General features: G+C 46.4%; 1 pseudogene across 1 annotated transcript; it reads left to right on the top strand.

The window, feature by feature from the left end:
- The first annotated feature begins 8,580 nt into the window (after window positions 1-8,580).
- Window positions 8,581-11,732, top strand: LOC123430927 (annotated as a pseudogene). Its single transcript, XR_006622997.1, has 5 exons — window positions 8,581-9,024; window positions 9,112-9,194; window positions 9,320-9,476; window positions 9,595-9,773; window positions 10,283-11,732. The product of XR_006622997.1 is annotated as a cyclin-B1-5-like (transcript).
- The last annotated feature ends 204 nt before the right edge of the window (window positions 11,733-11,936 follow it).

The following is an 11,936-nucleotide window of genomic DNA, read 5'->3' as shown; positions in this document are numbered from 1 at the left end:
ATGCATATGGGTTGGCACACGTTTTGACTCTCCGGTAGAAACTTCGGGGCACTCTTTGAAGTTCTATGTGTTGGTTGAATAGATGATTATGAGATTGTGTGATGCATATGGTATAATCTTGCCCACGGATACTTGAGGTGACAATGGAGTATCTAGGTGACATTAGGGTCTTGGTTGATATGTATCTTAAGGTCTTATTATAGTACGAACTCTATGATGGATCGAATGGAAAGAATAGCTTTGTGTTATTTTACTACGGACTCTTGAATAGATCGACCAGAAAGAATAACTTTGTGGTGGTTTCGTACCCGACAATAATCTCTTCGTTTGTTCTCCGCTATTAGTGACTTTGGAGTGACTCTTTGTTGCATGTTGAGGGCTAGTTATATGATCCAATTATGTTATCATTGTTGAGAGAACTTCACTAGTGAAAGTATGAACCCTAGGCCTTGTTTCCACGCATTGCAATACCGTTCGTGCTCACTTTTGTTACTAGTTACCTTGCTGTTTTAGTAATTTCAGATTACAAAAACCTGTATCTACCACCCATATTGCACTTGTATCACCATCTCTTCGCCGAACTAGTGCACCTATACAATTTACCATTGTATTGGGTGTGTTGGGGACACAAGAGACTCTTTGCTATTTGGTTGCAGGGTTGCTTGAGAGACACCATCTTCATCCTACGCCTCCCGCGGATTGATAAACCTTAGGTCACCCACTTGAGGGAAAATTGTTACTGTCCTACAAACCTCTGCACTTGGAGGCCCAACAACGTCTCCAAGGAGAAGGTTGTGTAGTAGATATCATATCACCACCACCACCGGAGCGCTGTTAGGCTGCCGGCGAACTCATCTTCCTCCCCGCCCCTCTTGCTGGATAAAGAAGGCGGAGATCATCATCGAGCTGTACGTGTGCTGAACACGGAGGTGTCGTCCGTTCTGTACTTGATCGGGACAGATCGCAAGGCGGTTCGTGGGACGGATCGCGGGGTTGTTCGTGGGACGACGACTTGAATCGCGAAGATGTACCACTACATCATCCGCGTTTACTAACGCTTCCCTCTTAGCGATCTACAAGGGTATGTAGATCTAATCTCCCTCTCGTAGATGATCATCACCATGATAGGTCTTCGTGTGCGTAGGAAATTTTTTGTTTCCCATGCAATGTTTCCCAACATTTCTGGCCCCCAATGTTCGGACCGTGGGGATCGTCGTCGTCTTTGCTTCATGAGCCCTTGCCTTGTTCCTCGGCTGCTAGTTTGTCGGCCTAGTTAAACACCCAACAATTACAATTGGTATGGGTGGCGGTCTTATCTTGGGTACCATGGATCTGGTAGGGCCTTTCCATAGTCTTATCTAAAGGAGTCGGTCCATCCATGTTCCCTTTAAGGGGTTTCTTCCGTTGTCCAGATTTTGAGCTGTGAATGCCAGCATTTACAGTTGTGTCATCGGCTTCACCGTTACGGTGGCGGCGTTTGTTCTTATTTCGTCTTGGCTTGCCATTTCCATCCCTAACTTCAGAGGTACCGGGGTCGTCCACATTATGGCCACGCCGAGCTAGCCAATTGTCCTCGCCCGCGCAAAAGCTAGTTATGAGGGAAGTGAGAGTGGACATTGTTATTGGCATATCCTGGCCGAGCTCGCGTGCCAGCTATTCGTCCCGAATATTATGCCTGGAGGAGGTTATCGCCTCGGCATCTAGACAGTCCACAATCTAGTTCTTCTTGGTTAGGAACCGATTCCATAATTCTCTGACCAATTCACCCACCTTTTGGACGATGTTACTTAAGTCGGAGGAATCCGGCGGTCCGACATAAGTTCCCTGAAAATTAGTCATGAAGGCTTCTTCAAGCTCTTCCCAGCTTCCAATGGAATTTTCAGGTAAGTTGTTTAGCGAGTGCTGCACTGGTCCTTTCAGCTTTACGAGTTGGTACTTAATAGCGTGGAGGTCATCTCCAATGGACATACAGATGTGGAGAAGGAAATCTTCTATCCACACGGCGGGGTCTGTAGTCCCGTCGTATTGTTCTATGTTCACGGGTTTAAACCCTTCCAGAAATTGGTGTTGCATGACCTCATGTGTGAAGCATAGTGGGTGGGCGGCGCCTCTGACCCGGGCTATATTGTGCCGGATATGGGCTATTGGTTGTGCCCGGTACAGTTCCCGATCTGTGTTGTTGTGGGTAAACCGAGGTTGGCCTCCACCATCTAGTGGGAGAGAACCTTCTAGATCCATAGATGGACCTGTTGTGACATGTTCTATTGTCCAAGTCATGTCGTAGATCGTGTCTGCCCCTAGGTTGCACATGTTCATTTCCTTTCCTACGGGGAGGCTCGGGTCTATACTCAGCTTCTCCGGCCACTCTATCGCGCCCTCGAGGTAGGCGATCGGGCTGATCGTACTATGTGCGCCTGGGGGGACACAGACTTCGGGTCCTTGTCATCGAACTGAGGCAGGAGGCGCCGACGTGGGTAGCTTTTGTTTTGATCTGGCCATTCGGTGCCATATCCTTCTTCGACTGCCAGTACTTTCGTCCATCTATTGTTGATGGTATATTGTTCGGCTTGGAGCCGCTGTTGCTTCTCTTTTACGCTGCGGGCGGTAGCTATAAGTTGTTGCCTGAACTGTTCCTCACCCTCAAGGTCCTAGGGAAATGTGAAGTCTTCGGCCTCTAGATTGTCGTTGTCTGAGTCATCAGGATTGTCGGGATTGTTCTGGCCCTCGGGCTTGTTCAGGTCCTCGAGTGGCTGCTCGGGATCTCCGAGGTTGTCGCGGTCCTCCGGGGTTATGCTTTCCCTGGTGCCCTGTATGGTCCCCCTTCCCTTGTTCGCCTTGGATCCTTTACGCCGCCTTCCACGCTTTGATGGCTCCTCCATGGACTTATCGCCATTTTGTTGGTGGTATGATCGCCATTGTCGTGGGTGTGTCCACCATGTATACGTCGTAGGTGGAGGTGGCAGTCCACCGCCCGATATTTACAGGGGTGGGGTCATCGGCCCCATCATCCATGTCTTTAACCTCCTCAGAGGCGTAATCCAACATGTCGGTTAAGTCTTCGACGGTGGCTACCAAGTGGGTGGTGGGTGAGCCGTAAAAGTCCTCATAATGCGCATTTGGACCAATTAGAGTGTAGGTCGGGCTCACGACGTTCGCGGTTTTCAATGACTGGATCCGGTCAAGCGTCTCATTTAACATTGAGAGGTTGTCCTGATCGATCTCTTGACGGTTTTCGTAGTTGACCCCTGATGTCTACTACGCAACCTTCTTGTTGTAGATGTTGTTGGGCCTCCAAGTGCAAAGGTTTGCAGGACAGTAGCAATTTTCCCTCAAGTGGGTGACCTAAGGTTTATCAATCCGTGGGAGGCGTAGGAAGAAGATGGTCTCTCTCAAGCAACACTGCAACCAAATAACAAAGAGTCTCTTGTGTCCCCAACGCACCCAATACAATGGTACGTTGTATAGGTGCACTAGTTCGGCGAAGAGATGGTGATACAAGTGCAATATGGAAGGTAGATATAGGTTTTTGTAATCTGAAATTATAAAAACAGCAAGGTAACTAATAGTAAAAGTGAGCACGAACGGTATTGCAATGCGTGGAAACAAGGCCTAGGGTTCATACTTTCACTAGTGGAAGTTCTCTCAATAATGATAACATAATTGGATCATATACTAGCCCTCAACATGCAACAAAGAGTCACTCCAAATTCACTAATAGCGGAGAACAAACGAAGAGATTATTGTCGGGTATGAAACCACCACAAAGTTATTCTTTCTGATCGATCTATTGAAGAGTTCGTAGTAAAATAACACAAAGCTATTCTTTCCGTTCAATCTATCCAAGAGTTCGTACTAGAATAACACCTTAAGACACACATCAACCAAGACCCTAATGTCACCTAGATACTCCATTGTCACCTCCAGTATCCGTCGGCATGATTATACGATATGCATCACACAATCTCAGAATCATCTATTCAACCAACACATAGAACTTCAAAGAGTGCCCCAAAGTTTCTACTGGAGAGTCAAAACGTGTGCCAACCCATATGCATAGGTTCCCGATGTCAGGAAACCCGCAAGTTGATCACCAAAACATACATCAAGTACTCACATGAATATCCCATTGTCACCACAGATAGATACGTGCAAGACATACATCAAGTGTTCTTAAAGACTCAATCCGTTAAGATAACTTCAAAGGGGAAACTCAATTCACTACAAGAAGGGAGAGGGGGAAGAACATCATAGGATCCAACTATAGTAGCAAAGCCCGCGGTACATCGAGATCACGACATCTCAAGAACACGAGAGAGAGAGAAATCAAACACATAGCTACTGGTACATACCCTCAGCCCCGAGGGAGAACTACTCCCTCCTCGTCATGGAGATCGCCCGGATGATGAAGATGGCCATCGGAGATGGATTCCCCCTCCGGCAGGGTGCCGGAACGGGCTCCCGATTGGTTTTTGGTGGCTACAGAGGCTTGCGGCGGCGGAACTCCCGATCTAGGTTTATTTCTGGAGGTTTCTGTATTTATAGGAGCGGATCGCGTCGAGAACAAGTCAGGGGGACCCACGAGAGAGTCACGAGCCCCCAGGCGCACCCAGGGGGGTGGGCGCACCTCCCTGGCTCGTGGCTTCCTCGGGACTCCCCTCTTGTATCTTTTTCTTCTGGTATTTTTTATATTTTTCATAAAAAATCACGGCAAAAGTTTTATTCCGTTTGACTCTGTTTGATATTCCTATCTGAAAAAGGTCAAAAACAAGGAAAAAATAGGAACTGGCACTCGGCTCTAGGTCAATAGCTTAGTCCCATAAATAATATAAAATAGCATATTTATGCATATTAAACATCCAAAGTTGATAATATAATAGCATGGAATGATAAAAAATTATAGATACATTGGAGACGTATCAAGCATCCCCAAGCTTAATCCCTGCTCGTCCTCGAGCAGGTAAATGGTAAAAACATAATTTTTGATGTGGAATGCTACCTAACATATATTGTAACATGAATATTCAGATCCATATGATTCAAAGCAAAAAAGTTTAATATTGACATAAGAACAATAATACTTCAAGCATACTAACAAAGCAATCATGTCTTCTCGAAACAACATGGCCAAAGAAAGTTATCCCTACAATATCATATAGTCTCGCTATGCTCCATCTTCCCCACATAACGTATTTAGATCATGAACAACCCCGGTCTTAGTCAAGCAATTGTTTTCACACTTTTATTTTCTCAAACCTTTTCAACTCTCACGCAATACATGAGCGTGAGCCATGGACATAGCACTATAGGTGGAATAGAATATGGTGGAGGCTGTGAGGCAAAAAATAGGAGATGGTCACATCAACTAGGTGTATCAACGATATTCCCATCAATAGATATCAATGTGAATGAGTAGGGATTGCCATGCAACAGATGCACTAGAGCTATAAGTGTATGAAGGCTCAAAAAGAAACTAAGTGGGTGTGCATCCAACTCGCTTGCTCACGAAGACCTAGGGCAATTTGAGGAAGCCCATCATTGGAATATACAAGCCAAGTCCTATAATGAAAATTCCCACTAGTATATGAAAGTGACAAAATAGGAGACTCTCTATTATGAAGATCATGGTGCTACTTTGAAGCACAAGTGTGGTAAAGGATAGTAGCATTGTCCCTTCTCTCTTTTTCTCTCATTTTTTTGTTTGGGCTCTTTGGCCTCTTTTTTCATTTTTTCATTCATTTTTTTGGTGGGCTCTTTGGCCTCTTTTTTAAAAAATCCGGAGTCTCATCCCAACTTGTGAGGGAATCATAGCTTCCGTCCTTTCCTCACATGGGACAATGCTCTAATAATGATGATCATCACACTTTTATTTACTTACAACTTGATACTTAGAACAAAATATATGACTCTATATGAATGCCTCCGGCAGTGTACCGGGATGTGCAATGAATCATGAGTGACATGTATGAAAGATATGAATGGTGGCTTTGCCACAAATACGATGTCAACGACATGATCATGCAAAGCAATATGACAATGATGATGCGTGTCATAATAAACGGAACGGTGGAAGTTGCATGGCAATATATCTCAGAATGGCTATGGAAATGCCATGATGGGTAGGTATGGTGGCTGTTTTGAGGAAGGTATATGGTGGGTTTATGCATGGCAAAAATTGCGCAGCACTAGAGAGGCTAGCAATGGTGGAAGGGTGAGAGTGCGTATATACCATGGACTCACATTAGTCAGAGAGAACTCACATACTTGTTGCGAAATTTTTATTAATAGTCAAAACAAAGTATTAGACGCATGCTCCTAGGGGAAGGGTTGGTAGGAGTTAACCATCGCGCGATCCCGACCTCCACACAAAGGATGACACTCAATAAAAACATCATGCTCCGACTTCCTAACATAGCGGTTCACCATATGTGCATGCTACGGGAATCACAATCTCTAACACAAGTATTTCTACCAATCCATAATTACTAACTAGCATGACTCTAATATCACCATCCTTATGTCTCAAAACTATATGCAAAGAATCAAACTTCTCATAGTACTCGATGCACTCTATATGAAAGTTTTTATTATATCCCTCTTGGATGCCCATCATATTAGGACTAGATTCATAACCTAAGAAAATTACCATTCTGTTTAAGACTCTCAAAATAATATAAGTGAAGCATGAGAGTTCAACTGTTTCTAAAAAATAAAAACATTTCAATGCTCTACAAAGATATAAGTGAAGCACTAGAGCAAAAGACAAACTACTCTACAAGATATAAGTGAAGCTCAATGAGTAGTTGAATAATTGTTTGGCTATGTGAATACTCTCCCATCTAATAATTTCAGATCCTAAGTACATTATTCAAACAAAATAAAAAAAACACTTCAAGTATAGCACGAAACATGTGAAGAAGCAAAAAACTTAGGTTCAACCGATACTAACCGATAATTGTTGAAGAAGAAAGGTGGGATGCCAACCGGGGCATCCCCAAGCTTAGATGCTTGATACTTTTTGAAATATGGGTTGGGTGTGTCTTGGTCATCCCCAAGCTTGAGCTTTTGTGTCTCCTTAATTCCTCTCATATGGTGGTTTCCAAAATCTTAAAAACTTCACCCACACAAAACTCAACAAGAACTCGTGAGATAGGTTAGTATAAATCAATGCAAAACTGTATCATCCTATACTGTAGCAAATCACTAAAATTATTATTTGACATTGCATACTAAATTCCTCTGCATATTTAAAACTCCCATCCTCAAATGGAATCATTAAACAAGCAAACATATGCAAACAATGCAAACAAAACAACAATATGCCTAAAGAGAATAGTCTGTAAAGAATGCATCAAGATCCATACTTAATTAACTCCCAAAAATCTGAACAAAATTCCATTTTGTATAGAATTTATAAGAGCATACTTGTGTCCAAATTTCAAGCTATTCCGATGTACAGGAAATTCTAGGGAATTTTTTTCACTACAAACAAACTTTCTGTTTTGGAATAGCAACTCCTATACTTGCAAATTAAGCATGGTAAAGGCTATCATTGACATTTTTATCGAAATAAATGATGCAAAACATTAATCTAAATAACAGCAAGCCAGTATTAATAAAAGAAAATGATAGTCCAAGCAAAACACATATCATGTGGTGAATAAAAATATAGCCCCAAGTAAAGTTACCGATGGATTAAAGACGAAAAAGGAGATGCCTTCACATCTTAGTTTTGGGTTGCGTAGACAATGCGGCTAGCTACAAAAGCACGAGCTCCATCTTAGTTTTGGGTGGGCTTCAAATGTTGAAGTCAGTCGTGGCTCGTGTCTGGACTCCCGCAAAGCCCTCCTGGTTTAATTTCATTTTATGAAAAGATTATAGCCTGAACTACTCCACGTACCGATGGGTCGACGTTGAATGGCTGCGGGATCCTCATAGCTACGTTTGGACAGATACGGGTGATTTGAGTATCAGTATTGGACATACCCTTAGAGTACTAGAGCTGAACCCATTATCTATACTATTAATAAAAGATCAAACGTAAACTTCCCTAGGTACACACAGCTATTACCCCATAAAAACAAACCAATCACCATCACACAATTAGTCAACAAATAAATATCTAACGGCTTTCCACCATCCACGCAGTATCACCGTGTGCATTTACCAATTAAAGTAAGGCTGACCGTGCTTCAAAATGAACGCCTGGTCAATTAGGAATCCCATAAAATCAGCACCCCACCTCCCACTCGCCCGCTTGCCTCGCGTGGCCGTCGTCGTCGCTCGACGCTCGCCTCGCGCCGCCGCCGCAGGAGGCGGCCGAGCAGCCATAGGGGAACGGCGGGCGGGCGGGCACAATGGAGCTCTGCTGCCCCCGCCTCGCTCGGCTGCCCCCGCCCCGCTCAACCCGCTCCGCGCGCGCCCTGCACGACCGCCGCCACTCCGCTCGCCCCACGCCGCGCGCGCCCCGCTCGGCTGCCGCCGCTCCGCTCGCCCCGCGCCCCGCACGACTGCCGCCCCTCTGCTCGCCCCACGCCGCGCGCGCCCCGCTCGGCTGCCGCCGCTCCGCTCGCCCCGCGCCACGCGCGCCCCGCACGGCCGACGCCCCCGCCCCACTCGCCCAGCACGGCCGCCGCCACTCCGCCCCAAGAGAGCACAGCGAACAGGAAGTCGCCGAAGGTGGCCTTGGCCAGAACGTGGCGCGCGTACGCACCGCCCGAGCCCAGGATGGGGCGAGGCGTCGTGGCAGGCCTTGGAGTTTGCACCGAAGGAGCTCAGGAATGGGGAATGGGCGCGAGGCATCGCGGTGGAGGACGATAAGGCGACCGACGTGCTCGCTTGGGCCGAGGCATCGGGGCGGAGGACGACATGGTGGTCGGCTTGCTCGCTTCCGAGGATGGAGGCCGCCTCGCCGGGGCTCGGGTGGGGCATCACGGTGCCGGGCTATTGCCGGTGGTGCCGGGGCCGGGTGGTGGTTTGACGGGCGACGCAGAGGAGGTGCTGTCCTGGATCCAACAACCAGCGCAGGTTCGTTCCTCCTTCAATTTTTTTCACATCCAAGCAATTAGAGAATCTAGGGAAGGTTGAGTTAGCGCCGCCGACGAGTGGATACAGGGGTGGCCCGGCGGGAGCTGCAGCTCGTCGGCATCGCGGCCATGCTCATCGCCTGCAAGTATGAGGAGATATGGGCGCCCGAGGTATGGCCAAACACTTCCTCTCACGGTCTCACCCCCCTTGCATCCATCGATCGCCTGTTCGTTCGAGTATCTGTTCATGTTTGTCTGTGAACGAACTCTGAATCTGAAGTATCTGTTGTCTGCAGGTAGGCGATTTCATATCCATCGCCGATAACTACTACTCGAGGCAGCAGATCCTGTCCATGGAGAAGAATATCCTGAACAGCATGGCATGGAACCTCACGGTGCCCACCCTGTACGTCCCTGGTGCGGTTCGCTAAGGCCGCCGGGGGCGACAAGGAGGTGAGAAGAACTGGTCATGGATTTTGATTCTGATCTCTGAACCTCTCTGTCTGACATGGAATTTGCGTCCTACGTAGTGCTGAACTTCTTTTCCTCCTGTTCTTGTGAATGAATGCAGCTTCCAAACATGATATTCTTCTTCGCCGAGATGGCGCTCATGGAATATGAGCTGGTCACCGTGCGCCCCTCGCTGCTGGCAGCGTCTGCCGTGTACGCTGCTCGGTGCACGCTGAAAAGAAGCCCTATCTGGACAGAAACCCTTAAGCATCACACCGGACTCGCTGAACCACAGCTCCTGTGAGTGATCCATTTACTTGTCTCTCTATTGTATAAAAGGCCTCAAATTAAAATTCATGATATAGAATATATATAGATACGTAATTTTTAACTATTGAATTAAGGGGGACTTAAACAGCATTAATCGTCTCGAAGTGGCGATGAGCAGGGCTAAATCCATTTAACTTTGAGATTAGTTGCTAATAAGTTTTTAGAAGTACTATTATAGTTATACTCCGTGCTGGTATCTAACCGTGGGAATTATCATTCTAAGGCCTTGTTCGGTTAATCCAATGTCCAAGTGGATTGAGGTGGATTGGAGGGGAATGGGGTGGAATTTGTACTAGATGGGATTTAATCCATGCCAATCCCTCTTATTTTTGGTGGAACCGAACAAAGCCTAAAACATATGGTGTCTCACCATGGGAGTTATCATTCTTTTGCTGCAACATCAGGTTCATTTGTCATTGAACCTATTAATGGACTTTTCAGCAACTGCTGGGCGCAGTACTAACACATTCTTACTGCAGGTTGTTAAGTATCTGATTGTCGCTTTCGACATCGTCAACTCTGTACACGAGCAAGGGAATACAGCGTTGCATATAGCAGTGCTCCGAGGTCATTTACCGGTGGTGGAAGCCCTGATGACTGCATCACCATCACTTATATATGCTAGAAATGAAGTTGGTGACACGTTCCTCCATATGGCACTGACTGGCTTCAGAACTCTTGGCTTCCGAAGGCTTGATCGTCAGGCTCACGAAGCATCTGGTCTCTGGATCGATCATGGATGTCAGCGATGTAATCAACGTGCAGAACGACGATGGAAGAACCGTGCTTCACCTGGCAGTGGTTGGTAATCTGCACTCCAGCCTCGTTGAGCTCCTGATGACCGTGCCATCGATCGACCTGAACGTCCGTGACAGCAACGACATGACCCCGCTGGATTTACTGAAGAAGCAGCCGCACACTGCATCGTCTGAGATACTCATCAAGGAGCTGATTCTGGCCAGCGGGATCTCGAACTCGAGGTATCACGAGACGAGGTCCGCCATTGCTTCTCAACTGAAGATGCACCACATTGTGGGCAGCCCGGGGACTTCTTTCAGAATCTCAGATGCCGAGATTTTCCTCCATGCGGGCATTGATGCGTCAGGCGTCAGTGAAAGAACGAGAACGAGAACGACCTCGTTCTCTAGCGTTGGCAAGAGTGCTGAACTTGTAACCCTGGGACCTGGTATTAAGAGGCTGAATTCCATGCAGAGCGCGGCTAGACACCTCAAGGTCCTGCTCAGCTGACCGCTTCGCAAGGGGAATAAATCAGCTGGTAGCCCCAGGGAATCGGACGATGACGCCTCCTCGGTGGACTCCGTCAAGAGCTGGAGCCATGTCGAGACTACCCCGACACCGCTGAGGCAGAGGTACTCCAAGGTGAGCTCCCTATTTGGCAACAAGCGAACCTTGGCAAGTCCATCAATGAAGATGAGGTCGGCAGCTGACCACACACTGCCCGAATCTCCCCCGGTTTCGGCGTCATGGTCTTCGTCGTCGTTGATCGACAAGATCGAAGCAGTCCATCTAGACAAAGACCGAACCATCACCCAGCACCAGTGCAATGATCAGGCACACTCCTAAGAAATATGGATCTCTGAACAGTAGACTTATGAACCAGTACCTTGGCACCGGAGCGCAGTTGGGGGATTCAACCTCGGGGCAGCGGTCGAGACGATCACTTCTGTCAGTAGTCTGATCAGATGAGTTAGATGGTGCAGTTTAAATTTGACTGATAAGGCTGAGATAACTAAATATGTCTACAAAAATTACTAATGCAATGTGGGCAGGTAAGTGTAACTGAGAGCATGATTTGGAAATGGATGGATTATAAAGTTCCTAAAGTTAATTACCATATGTGCAAATCATGACCTCTGCCTTACATAATGTGTAAGTACATGAAATGACAGATGTGTCAATCATTCATCACATGTGCCTGCTGTTATTCTTTTCATTTTATTTCAGAAGATGTGTACTTGTTCTTGGGTATAAAGCTGTGTCGGCCACTCTTTCTCATGTAGCCTAGGATGCTTAATATTTAATTGATTTATTCATAGAATGTAAAAAATATATAATTGTAATGAAAAGGATCGTATGCATTGCCTTTTTTGAAATAAAATGTAATGGTAATTA

The sequence above is a fragment of the Hordeum vulgare genome, chromosome 1H (assembly GCF_904849725.1).
Source record: "Hordeum vulgare subsp. vulgare chromosome 1H, MorexV3_pseudomolecules_assembly, whole genome shotgun sequence".
NCBI lineage: Eukaryota > Viridiplantae > Streptophyta > Magnoliopsida > Poales > Poaceae > Hordeum > Hordeum vulgare.
Note: the sequence above shows the minus strand (reverse complement) of the source record. Positions and strands in the feature narration are given on the sequence as shown.